Source organism: Danio rerio, chromosome 1 (genome assembly GCF_052040795.2).
Source record: "Danio rerio strain M-AB ecotype USA chromosome 1, GRCz13ab, whole genome shotgun sequence".
Lineage (NCBI taxonomy): Eukaryota > Metazoa > Chordata > Actinopteri > Cypriniformes > Danionidae > Danio > Danio rerio.
In genome coordinates, this window is record NC_141021.1 from 29,154,418 (window position 1) to 29,181,252 (window position 26,835).

The following is a 26,835-nucleotide window of genomic DNA, read 5'->3' on the forward strand; positions in this document are numbered from 1 at the left end:
GACTCATGAAATGGTAATAATAAACGTTTACAAAGCGATTTAATACTTTAAAAAAATCACGATCGCAATATATATGTCCGTGCCCAATATCCGATGGCCAGAAAGTGAATAATTTTTTTATAACTTGTTTAAATGTTGGTATTTGTTATGCCATATATATTAAAGTAACATAAATTTAACTTTAATGTGTAATATGAATAAAAAGTGATCATAAACTAATGATTTCTCAACTCAAATGAGTGGCAGCTTGGACCCGAAAACAGTATTACATACGTCACCAATACGTCACCACTTAAAAAGCGGAAACGTGAAACCCCATAAGTTTCATGACGTACACATACCCCAAAAGTATCATTTTTTTATTGATAACCCAAGTATACTGTATATTATTGTTAAGAATATAATTTGTAATATTTTCTTCGATTTTTTTGGTCTTAATTTTTTTGGGTAGCGGAAAAGTACGGAAGTGATTTGGGCTGTGGGCGGAGTTAGCGTGTTTTACACCTATTTTGTCTCCAATGTCTGAAATAAAGCAACTTATTTACTTTGGGAGAACATATATCATCTACGTGTCGTGTAAGCACTTATTTAATTGTACTAGATGGTTTATTTATGCAGTAGATATATGTTTATGTAACCGTAATTTCTAACCCTAGTTTGAAAACCAGAAGAACTATAAATATGGTGCCGATTTGTATGAAACTCCGTAAAGAGGCTAGTAGGAATTGTAGTTTTTTTTTTATTTTTCTGTTTTACTTAGAATTGGAAATTGTAAAAAGTAAGTTCACAGTATAATGGGGGATTTATGGAGATGGTAAACACAAATATGTTATCAAATTTTAAATATCTAATAGTTAAATGGGGTTAAATCAATTCAAACCATATTTAAGAGCGCCCCCAGTTGGTGGCCAATTCTGACTGTGCTCACATGATTCCTGAGGTCAGGAGCTCTCCATAACAGGTGGCCCCATGTGTTTAGCCCTTTTTTTGCTGAACTACAAGCCTTCAAACATGCACCAAAGTACAGTTTTAATGGTCAGTATTTCAAAGCAGGAGACATGTAAAATGTCCATACCAACATATGTTACTCTTCAGGTCAATACCTTTCCAACAATGTATTTGCTTTTGGTGTGAAATTAAAAAAAATAAATAAATCATTTCACAGACACATGCCATCTCAGGTTTAGTTTCAAATAGGACTTTGAATGGTCAGCACAGAAATTAAGTTGTCTGTGTTTGTTTTGTTTGTTTGTTTCTATTTAAACAGACCAACAACCCCACAACATGAGGTCTACACACACACACACACATCTATAATTGTCATTCTCATTTATATTTCAGTTTTATATTTCAATTTAACATTCTCTAGCCCCCTACACTAACCATCACAGCTAAGGGCCTAATATAACCTTAACCTTTAAACCATATTTTTACCATCAAACAGTCCTTTAAATGAGTGTCAGAGTTCCAAAATATCTTTTCCTTATTCTCTTGATCCTCATTTTGACAGTCCAAAACTCAAATTGGCTTCACAAACATAGTGTAATTGGGACACACACATAGCTGGGTTTTCATATTTTATGGGGATTTTTTTAACTTTACATTTTACTATATATTCTTGCCTCTCTTACATTTAACCTACCCTTAATCAGTGTTGTTTAAATTACTTTTATTATTACTGTGTGAAAATAAATGTAACTACTTGACTAAGTACTAAAAACTATAATAGATCTTAAAACAGATATTGTCATCTAGTAATTTCTTACCTTATTATCTGCTTAAGCATGTCCCATTGTCTGAAATATACCAAAGCAACAGAAATCCTCTATGAATTTATACTAATAAACTAATTTATGAATCAATTTGTTTTTCTTATGCTTGTGTAATAATTCATTAAATTTACATTCTTCATTTTAAAAAGTAATTATGACATATTTTTGTATATAAAAAAAAGAATAAAGTACTTTACTTTTTTAGTGGTTCAGAAATTTATTTTTAAACAGTAAATTACACCCAACACATTTTTTTTTTCATTTAAAGATTTTTTTTTTGAAATGGGAGTTTTTCAATAAATGTTTCTCCTTCCAAAACATGTAACTGTGAGAAACTACAAACACGGTTTCTAGAAAAGCCATTTGAGATAAATAGGCAATATAACATGTGTCCTCTTTGTAGCAGTTATTAAACATGTGGATGGCTCAGCCTTATGAGCGCCATTTAAACATTGCATACATTTACATTTAGAAAGGCCTCTACGATGGCTCTACATAGGGGAGTTTACCCCTTTACAATGTGAGTTTTTAAGTGTTATGCTGCCACTATGGATCTGTGTACAGTATGTAAGTTTCATAACTCTTATCTTACTATGACAGTGTAATTGTGATTTCCATATCCTTACATGTTGGTAGTTAAAGTTAAATCTTAAAGCTTCCAGTCGATTTTTTTCTTAAGACCTGATTTTTTATCAAAAGAAGTCAATCCAATAGTTTAATGACAAATTAAATTTGTATTTCATATATACAGGTATAAGAAAGTATTTACAGACATTTGAGAACCAAACGTTTTGCACAACAGTAACAATACAAACATAGTTACTGAAAATACATCAGTGTAAATCAGCATGTTATAGCAAAAGTAACAATGTGATCATTCACAAAATAGTCAAGAAAAACACCAATTCAAGTGACTAGAGTCCCCACTGCTGCATCATCCTCATCTTCATCTTTATCCTCAGAGCTAAGGTCATTCTGCCAGTCCATTTCTTCCTCCATTTCCCCTTCCTCCTCTTCTACCGGGCTAGAAGTTGGGTCAAGAATACCTTTATACGTGCATGCTACAGTCTGCTGTTTCAGTCTGAGGTCCTGCAGTCTTTTTTTTTAGTAAACACATGAGGCCCTTGGACCCATCCTCTGTGAATCCATTTGGATAGCCTACAAGTCCACACATAAAGCGTAATGGGATTACCATCACAATTAATATTTTATCAGAGAGAACTTAAAAAAACAATATAAGAATAATTGGATGACATGTTTTTAAAGATATGATCCACCCTTACTTCCTGTTTGTGTCCACACTGAAACAGTGGCCATCAGTGACTGGACCTTGGCTATGGAGTCCTTAAGGTACTGACAGTGCTGAATCATCTCTTTTACAAGGATCTGCCTTTCTTCAGTCAGCCGTGAGACAAGCATTACTTGGTCAAAGAGCTTCTTCTTGGTGAAAATGCTGACACCATCTGAAGGGTTGAAAGCATAATATATTAATAAAAAAATCCTACCATACACACGTGTGGGTATACAATAGTCAACATTTGAAGTGAATCAAAAAAGTTTTTCAAAAATGTCCACAGACAAGAATGGGTGTTGTTCAATTGTTTTAATACAATTTTGATGAAAAGTTGTTATCCACTTCAAATGTTGAAAACAGTGTGTGTGTGTGTGTGTGTGTATGTATATATATATATATATATATATATATATATATATATATATATATATATATATATATACACACATACATACATATACATACACACACACACATATATACAGTTGAAGTCAGAATTATTCACGCCCCTGTTTATTTTTTCCTCCAATTTCTGTTTAACGGAAAGAAGACATTTTCAACACATTTCTAAAGATAAAAGTTTTAATAACTCATCTCCAATAACTGATTTATTTTATCTTTGTCATGATGACAGTCAATAATATTTGACTAGATATTTTTCAAGATAAAGAGAAAAAAATTCAAAGGGGGGCTAATAATTCTGACTTCAACTATATAGACGCGCACACACACACACACACACACACACACACACATATATATATATATATATATATATATATATACATACATATATATATATATATATATATATATATATATATATATATATATATATATATATAGATGTGTGTGTGTGTGTGTGTATGCATGTATTTGTGTATATATATATATATATATATATATATATATATATATATATATATATATATATATATAAAAATATATATATATATGTGTGTGTGTGTGTGTGTGTGTATAGTTACATCTTAATACAACACCTGTGTTCTGTTCCTGCCAAGGCCAGATCATGATCTCTTCTGCTTTGTTGGACAGTTGCTGTACAACTAAGTTTGTGTCCACAGGGTCAGCGTTAGGTTGCTGGTTGTATCTCTGGATCTCTGCGACCAAGCGTTTCTTTTCTTGGGCAATCTTTTGAGTAATCTTCTGACGCCTTTTGTTCCGATCTGTAATATGAGAAAAAAGCAATGATATTACAAAAGTGTTGCCAAGAAATGTAATGAGAAGAACCAGTGTAACATAAATCTGCATCATTTACTAATACATACCATTCTGCCTATAAAGATAATGCTTTTTCTGACAAATGCTCACAGAGAGCGTTTCAATGGACAACTGCAAGCCACCAACAGGACTGGCTGTAGCATTTCCTAAAGTAAAGGTTAAAAAACACTTAAGTTCTGTTTATTCAAATACTTCAGAAAGCAAAATAAAATAACTTAAAGCTCTTTGTACTTCATTTTCAAAATATTTATTATTATAATGTCTTTTTTCCCTTTGGTGTGTTGCTCCTTGTTGTAGTTGTTATTTATGTTTATTTACTTATTTATTTTTTTATTTAGACGATTTACATTTTTATTTTTTATTGTAATGGTTTACATGTCTTGCGATGTTGATTTGTTCCCTGTTTTGTTATGTAAAATTTCTTGCAATAAAAAAAAAAGAAAAGTTCTGTTTATTGCACAGTGCCACAGCAACAGACAAACATCAGGACAATCAATTATTTAAATTTTTCTGGAGGATTTCTTTATAAAGAATTCATTGGTCCATAAGCCTTACTGTAGCTGCACCGATAGGCCAAACTTTTAGTGATGAAGTAAATTGTCCTATGAACTGACATATGTAAAACATTGTGCTCTTGCAGATAGAGAAACAGAATTTTTTTGAGGTCCGCAGCTGCATGTTGAAAAGAAAGCAGATCTGTAAAAAACATCTGAGATAATTGCATCAAGAATGTGAACCAAAAATTGCCTTTTGAAGATATGGAGAAAAAAAAAAATAGAGCCCTGAATTTTGGGTCTAATGTGCACATTTATTGGTCTCAAATTATATAGTTTTGGTCTGATTTTTCTGTTGTAACTCTTTTAAAAAAATAAAAGTAATCCCTGTTTAAGTAAGTCAAAATGCAAAATGAACTTGCACACAGTTTCCATCCACACACCATAAATTGACAATAAGCTACAACTAGTTAGATAACACATAGAATAATCCAACAGTGTTTGTTTATAAAACATTTCACTTACCACTGCTTGCCCACTGCTTGACATCCATAACCCACTGTTTTACTGTGTCATCACTACAATGGAATTGATTCTGCATCATCTTCAGATTCTCTGTTGCAGTCAAGGTCTTTTGCACTAGCTTCAAAAAAGCAAAACAAAATTTAATTTACTAAAATAACATTTTAAAGAACCAAAATGCATGATTAAATAAAATAACGTATTTAATTAAATATATATAGCTGAGGTGTGGTGCCCTACATTATCTACATGGGGTACAGTAACAGTGTGATGCATTTTGTGTGAGCTTTAAGTTAAAATTTTTATATTTTAAATAGTTTATTCTTTTACAAAACATGAACATATACCTTTTTAAATCTAGAAGACAAGGCAATGTGCAGTCCATTCTCTTTACGCTGATTCCACCCAATTGCATGGACCGTAAGCATATCAGTTCTTACTGTAGGGAACAACAGAAAATCAATAATCTACAATAAATTGTAAAATATCCAGTTGTTTATTTACAGGCTAGCAGGGGACTTACAAACCTGACTTGGTCATATATTTTGTGGTCAGTGCACATCTGGATAGAAAACTATTTACTTGCTCCACTTCTTCCCCAAGTGTGGTTCCAGCACCTTCCTGGTTCCTTGCATTCCACAGAATCTACAGGAAGCAGTATACATGTTAAACAGTGTGGACAACAGGGTGTTGGCAGCTTTCGAGGATGCTCAAAGCACACTCCTGTGTTGTAGTTTGAGTCACATCATTATTCATTGGGTTACATTGTGTTATTGGCTATATTTTGCTCTTGAATGCAAAAATCAACTAGTTAAAAGCATCACCTCGCATTTTGTATTGTGGGCTTTAGCATGCATTACAGACAAGCAATGTCTCATTTTCTGAAGAGGTTGAAGATGACTCAGGGCCTCTGACACTTTCTCCAGGTATGGCACATAACGGCAGGTCACATCCATGGCCAAAAATTTTGCATCTTTGAACTCTTTTTGGAGATACATCGGATATGCAAAGATTTCTCCTCTATACATGTTCAGACCTTTTGAAAAATAGAAAAAAGTAGAGAGCATGTTGCAGAGTGAAGAGCAGGCTTAAAATCATTAGATTAATCATCCACAAACATTTGTAATTGCTAATATTTGTTATTTGTTAAGACCAATCCCAAGCCCAACCTCCATGCCTGCACACAGCAATTTCCACACCTTCTTCATCCAACTTGTTGGCTTGCTTTGATGTCTCTCTTGCTGCTGTCCAGTGGGATTCCCCACACATTGCTTTTCCTGGTGTCTAACAAAGTAAATAGTTTCACATTTTTATTTTTGACATTAATGACAATAATGAAATTGACATTAACTATATCAAATTACGAGGCTGGTCAAACATACAAACAATGTCAACATTTTGTCATTTATTATATAATCAATTATTCAATATATATTGATAATGAATAATATTGATGGGATATTGATATCATGGGCACTTCAAAATACTGTGCATAATTATTATTAATAGAATTGTTATAGTGCTGTTTAAAATTATACTGATTGTTGCATTGGTGGTGACATTCACAGCATTAATAGCTTGAAGACTTAATTTATTTTCAAACAAAATGAACATTGTGACTATATAAAGTCCTTTTGTTCAATAACTTTATAAAGTAAGGCTTCATTTAACATTAGTTAATTTAGTGTCAATGTTATCTTAGGTGATGTTAATTTCTTAGTTACTTACTAATAATACATTACTTTAGATAACTCAATAAGTTATATTATATTTATTATATATTATATATTATAATATTATATATTATATATTATATATATTATATTTTATATTAAGTTAATAACTGATAGAATTCAGTTTCTTAGACTAATATTAACATAGTACTAATAAATCGGTTTTCCTCAATTTTCAAAATTACATTTACTAATGAGACTTAATTGTAAAGTATTATATATTGTACTGTAAAATCCTTTTAAAATCTTTATTTGTTTGAAATTTTTTTTTAAAACTAAACATGTACTGACAATAAAGCAATACACTAAGTATTTTTTGGTTATTATACCTGTTAAAGTAACCCTTTTTAATATTAGAGTATATCATAATGTCATAAGCCTAATCTATATATATATATATATATATATATATATATATATATATATATATATATATATATATATATATATATATATATATAAATATATATATATGTATGTATGTATATTGAGTCTGAATATATAGTCAAGCCCGATATTCATAACACAGGTTATTCTGAATTACTCATAACACCTTAATAAAGTCTCCCTCACCCAAGTAAGAAGGCTACAGTATTTCCTACTTTACATCTAATTATTTATAAAATAAGGCAAAGATATCTGTTTATCAGCCGGATTGAAAAAACTTACACTCTTGACTGCACCACGGACTTCCTCAACAAAATTAGACACCATGGAGTCTTGGGCTAAAAAAACTCCTTCAAAAAACCCTGGCTCTTGACTCCTATAAGAAAATTAATTATTAGTAGACGTGTAACCTATTAATAATTTAATTTATAAATCTATATTCAACAGCTACAGTATCAACAGCTTTATTTTAGATACATTAAAGCTATATCACAATGATAATGTTAGTAGCAAGTACATACATGTACTGCATAGTCTGTTTTTAATGTGCATACAACACTCAATGGTTTGTTTTTTGGAACCTGTAGAGTTTTCGGTTACCATCCACTGAAACAGCCACCATTTCAGGGCTACAGGCTGGACAGAGAAATGGCTCCTTTCCCAGTAGTTGGTTCTGTTCAGAGTTGCAGTACACATATTGCAAAAAGCTTCACAGGTCTAGCAGTGCTGTGAATGCTTTCACTGACATTCCTGGAGCTGCTGTCTTCATAGCCTCAAACAAATGAAATAGATCTTGGTGGAATAGGGTCTGGCCTTGCATGGTAGCAGGCCAATAACCACTCCTTTCGAAGTCAATGACCCCTGGGCTACTGTGCAAAATGTGGTGTTTGTGTATTAATGTGTCACAACATTCACAAAACCACTCTGATGGCAAACATTCCCTACAACGGATAATTGCTTCTCTCACATGACAGTGACTACATGTCATCGTGGGAATCCTTTCAGCCGACAACAAGTTGGCAAGGTTTTGTGGCCTCGCCTCCTGCCAACACTGCTGGACCTCTTTTTTTCTTTGTCCCCAAATGGACAATGGAGACTGCAGGATGGTGTCTTCAGGAGGATCTTCAAGGGTGATGGTCTCAGATTCCTGAAGAAGGTTCTCTAGTCTCTGCATATTAAAATCTTCAAAGAGAGAAGGAAAGAAATGAAAAAATAATAAAATAAATTCAACACTGTAATTCACCTACATCTAACTAATTGGGATTTCCATTGGTTTTAGTAAAGTGATAATCCGGTGATGGAACAGAAGGCTGAGGGTGAAAGGATAGTTGGAAAGATTTATGTGGAATGATTCTGGGAGTATCATAATTAAAAACTTAATATTTGAAATAAAAAAAAATTATACCTTTTTAACTTTTATTTAATGTTTACAATGCAAATCCAATTAGATCCACTTATTTGGTAAACAAAGCAAGTTTCTCATATAATCTATCTACTAAAAGTTACTAAAGTATCTACTAAAATTACTTTACAAATTGTATTGCAATTAAATTAAATTAACATTTTCATATTTGTCAATAATATTACTGAAATTAATTTAAAAGCTAAATAAAAAAAATTGTACACACATTTACAAAAGTAAATAAATAGACACAATGTTTTCTTAAGTTTTTCTACTGTCGGGTTAACACCAACAAATGGTGGTAACATTAATGCTTGAGGCGTATTAGGGGACTGTAGAAAAGGCTTTAGGAAAAACCATTGTTAGCTGGCTAGTTACTAAACAGCAAACAGACAATTTCCTCAGTGTCTTGAGGATTTCTTTATGCCTATGTCCCTGTTTTCAAATGAAGCATAGGTTTTGAATTAAAATAAATAAATAAAATTCTTCTTACCAGGATATTGATGGGTAATACATGGTGGGGAGGAACTAGCACATGGAGAACAAACTGTTTAGAAGTAAAAAAATAGAATAAAACAAGCCACATTACAACAATTCATTGAAACTCCTTGGCAAATATACAAAAAAAATAAATAAATAAACAATGTAACTTTTGGAAATCTTGCAACATGGAAAATATTAAACCTATACATACATGTCATTACACTGTAATTGACATTACCTATTTTTGTCTACTTAGTAGCAAGAGCACTATTAAACTCCTTCCTAGTTCATTCACACATCATTATTCACTATTAAAAGAGTTTGTCATTAACTTTATAAAATAGATACCAACCAGATGATGATCTTTTTTTCTGACGTTTCGAGGTGGACACCCGTTGCCCATCGCAGTCCCTCTTCCACCAGGTTACTTTGTTTTGTCCAGGGACTTCAGGTTGATCTGACTCTTTTTTTTTTGACTTAGCATGTAATTAAACAGATGGGAGAAAACTAGGCATTAACTAACTGGAGTTAATTGCTTAAATATTTGTGTATAACAAAAAAAAAAAAACTTGCCTGTATCTCCTCAACAAATGCATCAGCGAGAAGAAGAACAGCTTCTAATTTATGTTTGTTTCCACTTAACATTGTACTAAAACAAAAAATAAAATGTCAGTTCAATCTGATTTCTGACTGCAACTCAAACTTGAGTTGATTATCACAATTCAAAGCAAAGCTTGGACCACATCAAATATGTGACTTAAAATTTGTAATTTTTTATTCATTTATTTTAACAAGGTTACAGTTTTGTAAAGTTTTTTTGTAGCTGTATTGGTAAATGCCTCATTTAAAATATAGCAAATGTTTTTTTATGCTGGGGAAAACATCTTTAGTCTAAATCGTGCTTAATTTTTGTTTAGATAAAATGCACTATATAAGCTTATTGATCAGTTTAATGTTTTTTTTAAACACCACAGACTAATAAATAAATAATCAGCGATAATGTATTTAAAGGGTCACGAAACACCAAAACACATTTTTTGAGCTGTTGACAGTCGTATATGTGTCCCACACTGCTAAAAACACTATTAGGACACCTATATTTCACTAAAAAGTGTAAATTGGTTGTTTTTGCGTTATTTCAAGCAAATTCGTACTTCCTGTTTGAAACGAATTTTTGAAGCTGCGTCACGGTCATGAGATAATAGCGTGTATTCCAGCGTGCAGACTGGGCGTCTGTGCCAGAGTGTGCCTTATTACGTCTTACAGTGTGATGCATTAATGCATAGGTAAGGCTTGGTTCAAACCAATCAGCGCGCTCTATTGTGCAACTTCATTAATATTCATTAGTGTCACCGTCTTTACACCACAGAGACGCCACGTTGTGTTGGCAAAACAAGCGTGAAGTGTTGCTTTTACAGTTTTCTGCCATTAAGTTTCGTTTTCATTTTCTCTCTGTGAGAGCTTATCTGGATCACGTGTGGATTACAGTGTACGCGACGCTCGACAACAATAATTTACGTGTCTAAGGGGGATTATTGTTTACCTGAGAGCTGTTCTCATCTGCAAACGCTGAAATCCGGATTCCGGATGTAGTCTTCTCTTCATAAAGACGCGGCTCTAGTTGCTGGTGATTGTCCTGTCTCTACAGATTTGGTAAGTGAGCGACCAGTGCTCTTTGTATATTCAGTTTGTTCGTATCAAATAAGTTAACTATTGCATTGAGTGCAAACATGTTAGCACCGCATTTTGTGACCGGAATAACACACGCGGCTTTCGGTCGCTACCTGCTGTGTGCATCTAAGTTTCCGGGAAATGCAGAGTTTTTTTTTCTGTCATTCGCCGTGCGGTATCAAACATTGCATGAAAAATACACGCTTAGAGCAGCTCCTCGAAACAAATATCTCATTTGTCGCGAGGGGCATGAATGAATTCCCTGAATGAAAGAGCCGAACTGCAGTTAAAGTCCGACATTTAATAATTTGGCAAATAATTCGACTACAGATGTCCATGTAGGTTAAACACCATCCCTTTCTCCTGTGTATTTTGACTGAAACTCGCGCGTGCCCAAATAGACACTCCCACACCCTCCCACTTTAGTTTCTCCGACACTCCCCCCTAAACAGAGCTGGACACCCCCACTTTTCTGACTTTTTCCAAAGAAGAGGTGTGAAACACCCTGCTGAAACGAGGGGGTTTCATGGCCCTTTAAAAAAAACTAATTGGAAAATATCAATTTTGTTACACATTTTTCCACCCTGCTAATTGTAGCACTGTATTTATTATTTTTTTTTTAATATAAATTTGAAACTCATTTAGTTGCTTATATATATATATATATATATATATATATATATATATATATATATATATATATATATATATATATATATATAATACACACACACACACACACACATATATATATATATATATATATATATATATATACACACACACACACACACACACACACACACACACACACATATATATATATATATATATATATATATATATATATATATATATATATATATATATATATATACATATATATATATATATATATATATATATATATATATATATATATATATATACATATATATATGTGTGTGTGTGTGTGTGACCTGCTGTTATATTATACAATTTATTTGCATCTTATTTATTCATTTTACCTTATTAAATAAATTGCATTTCAATTATTTCATCATATACATTTATTTTAATTTAAATATATTTATTGTATTGTTTTAATGGATTTAATCTAGTTGTCACACCTGTTGCAGTGCCCTAGTTTGGACACTTGAGGGCACTAGTTTGTTTTGTAGTTTCACTTCATTTCCCATAATCCTTTGTATTACTGATTGTGTTATGTTACAGCTGTTTTGTGTTTGTTAATTTAGTCCTGTCTTTATAAACCCTCTTGTCCTCTGTTTTAGTTGCCTTAGGATTTTGTTAGTTCCTCACATCTGGTATGTTTGTCTGGTTATCTAGGTTTTTTTTGTATTTCAATTATTCTTGGATTCCTGTTTGTGTTCGTTTTTGTTAGCACTTGTTAGCACTCCTACCCTGTCCTTGTATTTACCCGTTTTTGGATTTTTGCCTGTTTTCTTGTTTGGACTCGATTTGCATCCTGCTTTAGTTCTGTTCAAGTTTGGAAACCTTAGTCTTTGTTACAATAAATTGCTGCACTTGGATTTCTGCATTGTGATCTTTCCCCATTTCGTGACATAATCCTAAGGCCCACTTTAAATCCAGCAGCAAAAATTTTTTTTTTAATTTTTTGGGGAGGATGAGTTTCAAGATTCTTTCGCCTGCAAACGAGAAGGAGCGATTACTTCGTCTCCAGGCATTGATGGCAGAACGCCAACAGGGTTTGGAGGTAGGAGCCTTTGCCCAGTCATTTTGGACCTTGTCAGTGGGACTGAGACTGTCTGACTATGAACTTATCAACATTTTTAATCAATGTCTGGATCATCCTTTATCTAGGAAAGGGATGGAAGATCTTATGATTGCTCAATTTTGGGATTTTGTTATACACCTTAAGAGTAATAGTTTTGAGCTTGATTCTTTTTCAAAAATTGAAGTCACCCCCAGATCTCCACCGCAAACAACGATCATCCCAGAGTGTGTCACTGAGGCTGTTGAATGTTTTGACACTCTCTCTAACATTCTGGCCAGTGTCAAGTCTCTGCCTAAATCTATTGATCCTTTAGGATTTCAGCCTACAGTGATTACTAGTCCAGAGAATTTGATTGAGTTTAATGTTTCTCCAGGACCCCTTTCGATGATGGCTGATGACATAGAGGCTTTCCTCAAGAGATCTGCTAGTCATGAACCTTTCAGTAAGATAGCCATTACTCCAGATTTTTTGCCCAGGATTGTCACAACCTTCCAGCCTTTGCCCGAGGGGATCAGCAGTTCAGACCTTTTGTCCAGTATTCCTGCCCATTTAAGTATTCAGCCTGAAATGACTGCCAGTTTAGTCTCTGCTCCAGAAATCATTTTTGAGTCCTCATCCTCCATTGCTTTTGAACTGTTCTCCATTTTTTCTGATTCTGTTTCTAGACTCATTGAACCTTATTTTTCTAATATTATTCAGTCTTCATTTTTAAGTTTCTTTGAGCCTTCGTCTTCAAGAGCCGGTGAGCCCTCACCATCAAGCGCCGGTGAGCCTTCGTCCTCAAGCGCCGGTGAGCCCTCGCCCTCAAGCGCCGGTGAGCCCTCGCCCTCAAGCGCCGGTGAGCCCTCGCCCTCAAGCGCCGGTGAGCCCTCGCCCTCAAGCGCCGGTGAGCCCTCGCCCTCAAGCGCCGGTGAGCCCTCGCCCTCAAGCGCCGGTGAGCCCTCGCCCTCAAGCGCCGGTGAGCCCTCGCCCTCAAGCGCCGGTGAGCCCTCGCCCTCAAGCGCTGGTGAGCCATTGCCCATTTCACAACCCAGATCTAGGGGTAAGCCTCTTCCTAAGCTGAGAAGGCCCTTGCCACCAAAACAAACTTTTGTTCCAAACAGACCAAAGTTTAATTCACCACTGGCTGGGTGGCCTTATACCTTAGGCTGGCCACCAATTCCAGCATTTGTACCACTATGGTGGCCTTTAGTTTGGGCATCACATCAGCAAAGCTCACTTGCTCACTTCTTTCATGGACTTCACCTTGGCTTGTATGGTTCCACCTTGTTTCCATGTATGTTATAGTTTATGTATGTTTCACCCACCATCCCTCCCCCTGGTCAACCTCCATTCCACCTCCCTCCTAGTTAAAATATCAAGTGGGAGTGTCTGGAATCCACTCCCTTTGAGCGGGGGTAATGTCACACCTGTTGCAGTGCCCTAGTTTGGACACTTGAGGGCACTAGTTTGTTTTGTAGTTTCACTTCATTTCCCATAATCCTTTGTATTACTGATTGTGTTATGTTACAGCTGTTTTGTGTTTGTTAATTTAGTCCTGTCTTTATAAACCCTCTTGTCCTCTGTTTTAGTTGCCTTAGGATTTTGTTAGTTCCTCACATCTGGTATGTTTGTCTGGTTATCTAGGTTTTTTTTGTATTTCAATTATTCTTGGATTCCTGTTTGTGTTCGTTTTTGTTAGCACTTGTTAGCACTCCTACCCTGTCCTTGTATTTACCCGTTTTTGGATTTTTGCCTGTTTTCTTTTTTGGACTCGATTTGCATCCTGCTTTAGTTCTGTTCAAGTTTGGAAACCTTAGTCTTTGTTACAATAAATTGCTGCACTTGGATTTCTGCATTGTGATCTTTCCCCATTTCGTGACAAGTTAACTTGAGTGTTTTTTAAGTTTTAGAAATGTATTTTAAAACAATTAATGATTTAAATTTAATTTAGATATTACGTGTTATGCCTTTTCTCTAAATATTTTCACGGTCTGTACAATGAATCTGCAAGCAACTAGTGATGCCTGCTAACGTGTTTTATTTTTGTAAATGTAAACCGTATGCTCTGTAATACCGATCTGGCGTCAGTTATGACTAATAATAGTATAGATGACCACAAGTTGAAAATAAACCGGTTTAGGGGCCCATTCGCACTTGTTAGTCGACTTTAATGCTAGACGTTACCACTTTAGCTAAAAAGATTGCTAAGACTCATTTTACTGACTCGAATCTTTGAATCACGTTCAGCAAACTGAACAAATCTTTTCACCAAAATATAATTAAGGTTAACGTTACATGTTTGAATTAGATCTGCAGTGCCGTCATCCCCGATGTTTAAAAACGTCCAATCATGTCACAACATGATAAAAACTTATTAATTTATTAATAATTTCTCCAGTAATGTGATAGCTGGGCTAAGTTACCAGCTGTGCTAACTGAACGCCCAGATGTTACACTTGAATAACAACTTTGAACGCACAATTTCTAACACACGACTCATGTAACGTGATTAAGAAACACAAAATTTATTAAAATGCAGTTAACGCCGTGATCTCATCACAAAAAGAGGGGAAAAGCCCTTGATTTAATGTCGACGCTCATCAGGTGAACTGGCGTTGAACCGAGTCTCGTTGATGACGTCATCGCCGTTAAAGTTGCTTATGCGTGGCATATGGACGCATCTGTTCTCCAAAGAAATGAATGGGAAGGACTGGCGTATCATATGCACGCAAAAACGGATTTTGGCGTATGCATTGCACGCAAAGGGAAGGTGGAAAGTCGTGTTATTTGTACGCAAAGTTATGAGATCGGGTTGGATAATGACAATTCTTTTAGGGGTGAACAATTTTTAAAAATGTTTTCTGAGTTGTGGCTGTTTAGCAGATGAACCTCACAGGCTCACCAATTTACAATATGATCTCTCAATTTAACAAGTGTAATGTAAACCAGTTAGTTATTATGAGTATGGAAAATGTCTTTTCCTGCATTTATTCGGCTTCAGGAGTCAGTCTGTTGACTGTAAACAACACAACAAACAATGCAATAAATAGTTTTATAGAAAAAATTGCTTTGTCATTGAACCTGAGAAAAACTTTGAAAATAACCATAATTTAGTCATAATGCTGTAATATGAACAATAAAACCATTTTTAACTGTGGGGACATATCTTTAGAAGTACAATTCAGCTGTATTATTTGTGTCCCCTTCAAAAATCTTTTAAAAATTGATCATAAGAAATTTTATATTTATTGTCCCCCCTACTGTTAAATCAAATGAATGGCCATGGGCGCACCATGTCTAATCCCCTTTGCCATTGAAAAGCATGAGGAAGCATCTGCAGGTATGTAAGCTATCGTTTCTTTGTTTTATAAAAGCAAATGTTTTTGTCGTTGTCGTGAGTGTACAGAAATAAAAACAGACCCTTCCATTTCTAATGATATATTATGATTTATAAAGTTATCGATTTGGGAATTTCAGGGCACCAGCAGACTCCTCTGGCCAAAGTGATGTTATCACATTACCAGTGTAGCTAGCTTAACTACATTTCTCAGTAGCATGACGGTAGCGTCGCTAAAAAATCAAATAGCTTTTCACAGTAGCGAAGCTATTTTATTAGTGAAGTAGCGCAGTAGTGTCCACACAAGCTACATTTACAGATCGCGGATCAATATTGTTTAAAATGTGTAGCACCTGGTTTTATTGGATTTTTTTTTTTTTTTTTTTTTGCTGTTATGTACTATAATTTATTCCTGTTTAGTACAGCATATTATTTACAGTAAATAATTAAAATGAACAGTTCTGCCTCATATGTATCATTGGCAGTTTTATTGATCACTAAGATGCGATTGATTTGGATTTAAGTGGCTTCGATTTAACTATGAAAATTTTAAAAATTAGATGTATTTTTTTATTGCAAATGCCACATAAATCACCTGCACAACTAACTAAAATTTTAATTTTGTAACAACAGTAAACATGTTTTTGTGATAAGGTCTGGTTTTGTGGTGGCTCTACTTTAAATTTAAATAAATTAAATTAATTTTATTTAAGTGATGAAAGCTTTTGAGATTCTAACAGTAAACAGAGCTACTGTAAGATCACTTCTGCTCTGTATAAATGCTTGAAAATTATTTAGTTGAAAATGTTTATTAGAAAATTAAAAATAATCAAATGTAATTAATTACTTTACTTTTATAAAGTAATCAAAAATTACAGTAACTAATTACATTTTAAATAGGGTAATTTGTAATCTGTAATCTATTACATTTCCAAAGTAACCTTCCCAACACTGGTAAAAGGGAACAGTGTACTTTATAATTTCATTCTGTAACGAAGTGGCTGACACAGAGGGATCCATTTGCAGTATTTTTATTAAACACAGTTTAATAAACAATAGCGCACAGATGTTGTGCGTGCGCAAACTTAAATCAAACACAGTAGTATGTAGTCGTTGGGCTGGCAGCTGGTAAACAGGATGAGTATGCAGGCATGGGTCAGAGGCAGGCGGCTAGTATGTTCCTAAACTTGTCTCGTTTATTCATGTTTATGTAAAGCACTTTGAATTGCCACCGTGTATGAAATGTGCTATATAAATAAACTTGCCTTGCCTAGTATCACAGTCGGTAAACAGGCTAGAGTTTAAAGGCTGGCGGCTAGGATCAAAGTCGGGATTCAGGCTGGAGTACAAGGCAGGCAGCAGGCAAGACTGGGTCAGTAAACGAAGCAGGATCACAACGGGAAAACAGGCAAGGATTAGAACGCTCAGTAGTGTTAGCCGGGGCAGAACAAAGCTGCGTCCCAAATGGCACACTATACACTATGCACTCATGCACTATGTACTTATGCACTTACACACTCAACAGGATAGTATATGTATGTAGTGTCGTCCCAAATGGCACACTAATGTTTTTTTTACTAAGCGGAAATTCAAACTGTTTCCCTGATGACGTACACAGTTGCCAAAATCAGTGAAATAAACGACCGAATTATCAAATATTACCTGCCGTGAATATAACCGCATTCACCATCGGGAGGCGCTATAATCACTCTCGTAGGAGAATTTTGCTTTCACCATCCAAAATAAATTAAGTTATTCAACATGTGTGTTCGATAGCTCCGCCGCTTCCGCTACGTAAGCAAACCTGCGGTCGTTGAGTGCGTGAAGTGTCCATCATTACACACTTCATTTTACCGGCTGAATGAGTGCATCATCCGGGTAATTAAAGTGCACTTATTATTTTTAGAGTTTTCAGTGTGAACACACTACTTACACTATTTATACTACAAAATGGCGTAGAATAGTGCATAAGTATGCGATTAGGGACGCAGCTCAAGACTTTGCAATGAGGCTGTGTGTGAGTGCTGCTTATATGTGTGTGGTGAGTGATTACTGGATGTGCTTCAGGTGTGTCTGCAATCAGTGTATGTGGATGACGTAATGTCAATAGTCCAGTGATGGTGACCCCTGCTGGCCAGCAAGGGAAATGACTAGGACCGAGTCAGTGACGGATTCACTTCATCCTGGCTACGTTGTTTCACTTTCTCAACAATAAAATGAAAACATAATTTAAGGAACTGCCTATTTTCATTTTGATATTAGTAACTTTACAGACAGCAGAATTGTTGAGGTGTTGTGCTGCATATATGAGTGTCATCTTCACTGTGTGGATATTTATAACAAAACTGAGCCTAAAACAACTGCCTCCTTTCAATTTCAGTGAAAATACGAAACATACCCTCTCTTTTGCTGAATATCAGTTTTAATAATCGATAATGGCCAATATAAAAGTATAACATACAATAAGGAAATAAAGGCAAGCGATTAGCCAATATACAGAATGTAGGCTTTGTGGTTACATTAATTATTAACCTATCTTTGCGCCAAAACACGTTACCTGAGAACAAGTAATAGATTCCAAAGAACAAAGTCAGGGAATATGTCGTTAGATATAGACAACAAGATGTATATTTCTAAATTGGCTTTTTGTTATTTGATTCTTTAATTGGCATGATACACTTTCATATGAAAAATTAAGTGTTAATTTTAGTTTATATCTGAATTTTCCTAAAATCTTTTACATGCAGTAGATTAAGTAGAGTCTGCGCTTCCATTATGTTGTGACATGATTTTTTTTTAGATTGTCAAGGTGCATTTGACTGTACAGAGCAGTTCTGCACAGCAGCATAAATACCTTTTAATTAATAATCACTGATATTAGCAAGTTGTGTGGAAATTACTAAATTAAATACTTTTTTAGTATGAGTGAGCAGGAGGCAACCAGACTATTTGAGTATTAGTTAACCCTACACCCTCTGACTAACTTTAAAGTGTTGAGATAATGTCTGTGAGAAGAAACGCAATCCTGGGGCGTGGAACTCTAAGCGGCGTTTGGTCCCTAATTAACGCATAACTGAAGAGTATGGGAACAGATAAAATTCAAATCTCTAAATTGAGTAATAAATGATGAATGTTATCTGTTCTTACAATTAGAAATACACTCTAATGGCTCTAGTGGCTAATTCGTATGAATTCGTACAATCTAATTCGTACAATTAAGTAGGATTTGCTCATCATCACCCAATGACGATTGGGGTTAGTGGGGGTCTTAGGTGCCACGTAGGCTTGGGCGGTATTACAGTATTATGGTATACCGCGGGATCTAAAAATAGCAACGGTGTCAGTTTTTAATACTGTTATACCGTCATAAATTATTAATTAACCTTTATTTAATGCCTACATAAAAGTATGTCATCACCGGACAGTGTGGAGAAGAGAGAGAGGGGGGGGGGGAGGGGGGTGACGAGGCGCGCTCCAAAGTGACCTGCAGTTTGGCAGTATTTTCGGTTTGGACTGAACGATAAGGGAGACTTGGTAAATATGAACTAAAGGTCTTCATTAGAGCTGAAGATCTTTGCCCGAACCCGGTGGGACCCGAAAAAATCCAAATCCCTGCATTAAAATCCATCCCTGCAAAGGTGAAACAAATGATGACGGAGAAATAAAAAAAGCGGATTTTGACGGCAGTCAAGCCAGTCACTAGTTCAAAAGGAACGGTCATTCTAGCCGCCAAGGTATTTCGGCGGTCGCTTATACACTGCGTATTACAGTACATCGCTAAACCGCAAACTGACAGGTAAAAAGACAAGGTGACTTGCAGTGGTGGGAGTAACGAATTACAACTACTCACATTACTGTAATTAAGTACATTTTTGGTGTAATTGTACTTTCATGAGTAGAATTTTAAGCCTGTAATTTTACTTGTACTTGAGTACAAATTAAGCTGAGTAATCTACTTCGTTACTTTTAAAATCACAATTCGTTACAGAGTACTGTAAATAAATTAATATTTAAGCCACGCACTGACCAGCATTTCGGTAGCCAATAAAAAAAGCTGATCTTAACGGACCAATGAAAAGCCTGGTACATTATTTGGACCGAAAAACAAGTTCAGGCTACTGCAGATTATTATGGAAAGTTATCTTGACATATGGAGATTTAAGACAGAAGAAATGAGGAAGAAATAGCAGAGGATAAATGCCCATGGCCACACCCGGAGAAGCTGTTCACCTACAGGTACATAGGGAAAAAAGGGGACAGCTGTGCTGATGTGAATAGCCATGTTATCATCTAAAACGCTAATTAAATGTATGCCCAAAACTGGAATATCGCATAAAAGACTGCAAATAAAGCAGCGTTTCTGTCCAACAAGTCAAAGATAACAAAATTGCCACCTTCTAATTAACTGGCGACAAATATTAAAAGTAAAAACAGAATTTGCATCAGTAGGAGCAGCTGCGTGAATCATCTTCATTTAATAAATGACTTGCGCATCAGTAGGCAATCCTGCACGCAGTGAACGCGCGCTGCCGTTTGAAGGCGCGAGACACGGAGTGCAGGCACTCTTGACAATTCTGGAGGTCATTATTAATATAATATAATACTGAAATGGTTGAGGCGGTTTAGAATGACCAAAACAACACTTTAGATGTTTTACAATGTGCTTAGCCTGCTGGTTTGTCTATTCACACACATTTTCAAAATATATGTGCATTATAGCGTTTCCATCAACCGTTTCCAAAAAGCGCAAAAAATAAGTGGATGAAACCTGCCCTCTGCTGTGCCATCCGGCTTACACAGGGTTTCCGTGGGGTCTTAAAATGTCTAAAATATAAACATTTAAATTTTAGGCCTTAAAAAGTCTTAAATTCGCTGTTCTAGGTCTGAAATATGTTTGCACAGGTCTTATTTTTTCTATGTAAGTTACATGTAACTCTACTCCTAATGCTCATTTTAAAAAAGTTTTTGTTGTTGCTTGGTTTCGTGGTGGTGTAGTTCTTTATTTCACTAGTCCTATTGTAATTTGCAGTATTAAAACTACAAATAAGACCAGCATGCAATAGCTTAGTGCGCACAGCGAATGCAACGTCATCGGCGTGTTTGCGGAGGTTCACTTTGGATGCGCGCGACATGATTTCGGGTGAACAGTTCGCGTGGCGCTGCGCTTGATTTAAGTTGAATTTGAACCAATTTGAAGAGATTTTGTCTGTAACAGTACGACTGTACAGAGATCTTAACTATCCGACCATGCGTGATCAGCATAGAGATAACCAAATGACCAATAATTCTTGGCTAGAAGTTGCAACAGCCATGGAAACGAAGTGTTTTGTTAAAGTTTGGAAAAACCTGGGGGATAAGTTTGTTACAACAAAAAAGAGGCCATGGCAAAAGTGGAGACCCAGGTGGTTTTAAGATTACAGAATATGTTTTTCCACCATTTATTGGTTTTACACTGATGTATCATTTTGAAGTTAAAGCAATGTAACAAAAATTAAGTAACAAATTAAGTATTTGATAACTGGAAAAGAATATATGAACCTATCGGCTTACAGTATACTGATGTCCAATTTCTAGGCTTTATTGGTGATGATGGACAGGATTGTTGGACCATTATTACCTTTTCAGCTCATTAGTAGAGGACAGAAACTAGCCAGACAATAATGTGTCAATTGTTGAGTGGGCAAAAAAAATAAAACATTTTTTTTTTTGCTATTATTCTTGCCAGAATAAAAATATATAATTGTAGAGTAACCCATGTTCTGTTGTCGTTGATATTTAACTTTAATAGGTAGAACTGTCCGAGATATAAACAAAAGTGAGTGATGCATCAAACTTTGATTTAAAAAAACTTGAATAGTTAGAAAACTTTATAATCATTAATAAATTTTTTTTTTGGCTTAGTTCCTTTATTAATCTGGGGTCGCTACAGCGGAATTTTTACACAGCGGATGCCCTTCCAGCTGCAACCCATTCTCATTTACAACAACAGACAATTTAGCTTACCTAATTCACCTAAAATGCATGTCTTTGGACTGTGGGGAAAACCGGAGCATCTTGAGCAAACCCATGCAAACATGGGGAGAACATGCAAACTCCACACAGAAATGCCAACTGACCCAGCCAAGGCTTGAACCAGCGACATTTTTGCCTTGAGGCGGGAGTGCTACCCACTGCCCCACCCCGTCACCCAACTTTGTAATCATAATAAATTATAAAAATAATGAAAAATAATTATTTTTAAAATCTTGAACAATATTAAAGATATGACATAGTTCTGGAAACGTTTTACTTCTCTGTTTATCCGTCTGACTTTACAGTGAGGTTTCTTTTGACTGGCCCCTGATGTTTTAAAGAATATCACAACGACGAACGCGTCTAGTATTAAAGCCTCATCCATTTCGTGAGGTGCGCGCACAGTCAGCGGAGGTGTGCAATGCGGAGCCAGGCTAAAGTATAAATCATCCTCAAAATGTTTGTTTCTTTGTTTTTTTGTTTCTGCACTTCAATGGTGCATCTAACCTGTCTTCAGTACTGTTCTATTTAAATAATTTTATTTTACCACAAATTTTGTGTTTTTGCATTTTCTCTTGCATGCTTTTGATATTGTGATATAGGTCTTAAATATAATACTTTATGGTCTTAAAGAGGTCTTAAAAAGTCTTAAATTTGACATTATGATATCTGCAGAAACCCTTTTTTTTTTACAAGACTTCAGTCTATAATCTGAAAAAAAGAACATTATGGTAAGAAGACATACTTACGTTTCCTCATGAGATCAGGCTGGAATGTCTGCAAGACGAAGCAAGCCTTTAGAAAAGATAACAGAGATCTTAACCAATATTCTCAACGTAAGCCCAATCCCAATACTATTTTTGAATCCTTACCCTTTCCCCTTGGCCCTTAAAACCGAATGTGAAGGGGAAGGCCTTCAAACTTTACCCCTAAGAATTGGGACAGCAGTACAGCACCTGCACACTTCATCATATGACATTGCGATCTCTTGCTTCATATGAGATCAGACGATCGCGACTAGTTATTCTAGTTGCTTTATTTTTTGGTATTTATCTTCAGGAAATCACTGAAGGCAAGTTATCATGTTATCATAACAATCTAATGTAGAAATAAGATTGTAACTATACTGCGCATTTGCACAGTGGCCATATTCATCTATGTAAACACACCCAAAACAACATTAACATGAAGACACTGTAATACGCCCATCCCCAGCCACTAGACTTTTCTTACAGGATATTCGAGTGTCATCGAGTGACAGAATGTTGTGGGACTGCTATACAGGAGTTATGATTATGGATTATAGATAGCAAAATTTTGCAGTTTTTATTTTTGTGTTTTTCTTTAAAGCATGTAGGTAAAACCCGATCACGCTTATGAATATATTATGATAAAAAATACTTTATAATTTGTGGATCTCCTTACTTATTGGTGTAACTTTCCTGCCGTTGTGGCTGGTGTATTCTGGGAAACTTGCTTACCACTTGGTTTCGAGTGTGGTCCTGAAAAATTTAGTTCGAAGGACTATTCACCCCTTCCCCTTAGCCCTATGCCTTCAAGCTAAAGAGAATTGGGACACCCCTACCACTGTTGCCAACTATTTTCAACAAAAAGGCACTAAGCTCTGCCTGAAAGGTTGCTAGATTAAGTCATACATTAATTTGCATATTACTGACATCATTACGTTCTACCAATTCTGTTTGTTTAACAGTCTATGGTCAATAAAGCATTATTTATATTTGCACTATGCTTTATGTAAGCATGTCAATTTAACTAAATGTATTGCTGTTTGAATACAGTATATCATTATGGATGTGTAGTAAATTTTCACAAATCTCAGACAAGTTCTAAAACTGTCATTAAAACATCTGTGAACAAGAAAAGGAAAATGGTCAAATTAAATTGTTAAAATAAAGAAGCAGATCGGTTTCACTGTACAAGGGAAATACCTTCACACCGCCGGTTCTAAATCATTTGCCGTCGTTATGCAAGAGGGGTGATCTGCTGTCAGGCTGCAGATGAGAGAGGCTGCTGTACGAGGACTGGGCCACCTGTCAGTGCTCTGAGGCGGGGGAGGGGCCGGTGGCATCACCCGCAGCTCTTTGAGAAGAGGAGGAACGGTACAGTATGGACAAATAGCAGTCTGTAAATATCTCCAGTAACACAAAAAGAAGTCGCTATATTTGTCGCTAGTATCTTTATGAAAATTTGTCGCTAGGGGGGTCAGAAAAGTCACTAAATCTAGCGACAGTCACCAAGTTACTAAGCTGGCAACATTGACCCCTACCCAGGGCTGGACTGGAAAAAAATTGGCCCTGGCATTTTAGGCCAGAGCGGCCCACTAAATTCAATCAAAATGCTATCTATCTATGCACGTCCAATATTTTTATTAACTCATATTCTATAAAACACAAAAGCTATATAAATAAATAAGTAAATAAATGCAAACTTTAATCTCAGTTTAATTTCTGTATACTGTCCATAAAGATATTTGTTGAGTTCTAAAAAATACACTATTCATTCATTTATTTTTCTTCGCATAAGTCCCTTATTTATCAGGGGTTGCCGCAGTGGAATGAACTGTCAACTATTTCAGCATGTTTTATGCAGCAGATGCCTTTCCAGCCACAACCCAATATTGGAAATCACCCATACACACTCATTCACACACACTCATACACTACAGCCAATTTAGCTTATTCAATACACTATTTACCCAGCCTATATTCAATAATAAACATAACAAAAACTGCCTGCTAATGCATGGGTAAATCTTCAAAGGGAGCAGTGTACTTTATAACCTCTTTCACCTCATCCTGCTTGCTGTTTCACTATCTAAACAATGAAAACATAATAGAAGTCAAATTTGTTTCATTTTGATATTATGATTAACAGACACCAAACAGCCTCGTGTAGCTGCATATTTATATGAGCGTCATCTTCACTCTGCATATTTATAACAAAACAGGGCTTAATCATAACTGTCTCCTTTCATTTCCTTTGAAAAGAATGAACTTTACCCTGTCTCTTTTGCAGAATATCAGTTTTAATAATCATCTTGACAATGTGCAGACAATGATCAATCAGACAATGTGCAGAATCAGTGTATGGTTACATAAATATATTAGCTTATCTTTGCACTCAGCCAAAACAGTTAACTGAGAACAAGTGATTCAAAAGACATAAGAATAGTTAGATAGAGACAACAAGATGAATTCAATATCACCTTTAACAACTATAGTGAGATGACATCAGATCCAGCAGATGAACTGTCTGACATGCACTATACTCTCACCTGGGGTTTATGCTCACCCGCTGATTTACTGGCTGCACATAATTTTCACGTGATTTGCGTTTTTTGCCGTGTACTAGAATGACTGGAGAACTTTTCAGAACCGCTAAATGAAACGCCGGTGTATTTCCCGCGCCTCCCTTGCGTTTGTTCTCTTTGACAAATACACACAGACGACGCACGCTCACACGGGGTCCAAAATAGGAGTTTGTGATTGGGCCAGCCCAATGTCAATACCGAAAGAGCCAATGGGCTGCAGAGTGTCACATGGGCCGACGCGGTCTGTCTGTCAGGGAAAAAAGCATCTACTTTCAGAGAGTCACAGATCACAGCAGCGTCAATTAATAAGGCAGAAAAAAAACGATAGGCTGCTAAGCCTTTTATGGGCCGATCAGATCATAAGACGATGATCAGATGGCCAGTCCGCCCCTGCCCCTACCACTTCACAGAAACGCACAAAATGAGGTGTAGGGGTAATGGAAAGGACTAAGGCCCAACCCCAATTCTATTTTTGTACCTCTAAACCAAATTTTGCGTTTTTTTTTAAACCATGATGGTAAAACACAAACGCGGTTATGAATGTATTAAAACATGTGTGTAAAAATTCGTAATAATGACAAAAAATACTCATTTGTGGATCTCCTTAATTCCGGGTTCAGGAATAATGCCGTTGTGGCAGGTGTATTCTGGGAAATTTTCTCACCCCTTGGTTTCAAGTGTGGTCCTGAAAAATCTTCGTTTAAAGGGCTATTCACCCCTTCCCCTTAGCCCTACTTCTTCAAGTTTAAGAGAATTGGGACACCATTACCCCTTGGCGTGCACGCGCAAAACGATGGGTAGGGGTAAGGGGAAGGGCTAAGGGGTAGAATTGGGATAGGGCCTAAGATATAGAATTGGGATTGAGCCTTAATCACCTTCACTCATGTCTATGCACTTCATTTATTGTACATTTAGTCATGTTAGTTACCCTTGTTTACTCTTGTTATTAAATACCCATTTATTACAATTGTGTCTTCCTTGTAGAGTCGTTTACTGTATTATCAACACAAGTCAAACAATCTCATTATCCATCAGATTTAGCCAGATAATAAACACCGTTACATTTCTATAATTCAATTAACAATATTTGATTGTTAATTATTTTGACAGTCGAAGCTGTCTGGTGACCTGTTTAAATGGAGTTATTTATCTGTTTTTTCTACATTATTTGGTGCCCTACGAGAGGCTAAAACATCAATATTTATATCAAAACCAAAATATTGATGTTAATATTTGTGATAATTTCCCAGAGATGCATTGCGGCTGCGTAAATCCGCTGTGTAAAAACTTGCTGGATAAGTTGGCGGTTCACTCCGCTGTGGCGACCCCGGATTAATAAAGGGACTAATCCGACAAGAAAATGAATAAATGAATGAATATTTGTGATAAATCCAATTATCACTAAAATATAGGCAGCTTTCTCTTAAACTATGCTTTT

The 26,835-nt window shown here is 35.6% G+C and overlaps 1 protein-coding gene and 1 non-coding gene across 2 annotated transcripts in view; both read right to left on the reverse strand.

Moving 5' to 3' along the window:
* Positions 1-26,835, reverse strand: part of LOC147846851 (uncharacterized) — a 707,546-nt gene that overhangs the window by 658,603 nt on the left and 22,108 nt on the right. The gene's annotated exons all lie outside the window — the stretch shown is intronic.
* si:ch211-57b15.1 lies at positions 2,487-26,794 on the reverse strand. The gene is made up of 14 exons (XR_015476592.1): positions 22,816-26,794; positions 9,903-9,978; positions 9,682-9,805; positions 9,340-9,393; positions 7,727-8,626; positions 6,494-6,608; positions 6,149-6,360; positions 5,852-5,969; positions 5,672-5,763; positions 5,328-5,445; positions 4,356-4,454; positions 4,068-4,253; positions 3,056-3,235; positions 2,487-2,930 (listed from the first exon to the last, which is right to left on the reverse strand). It is a non-coding gene; the product is annotated as a si:ch211-57b15.1 (transcript).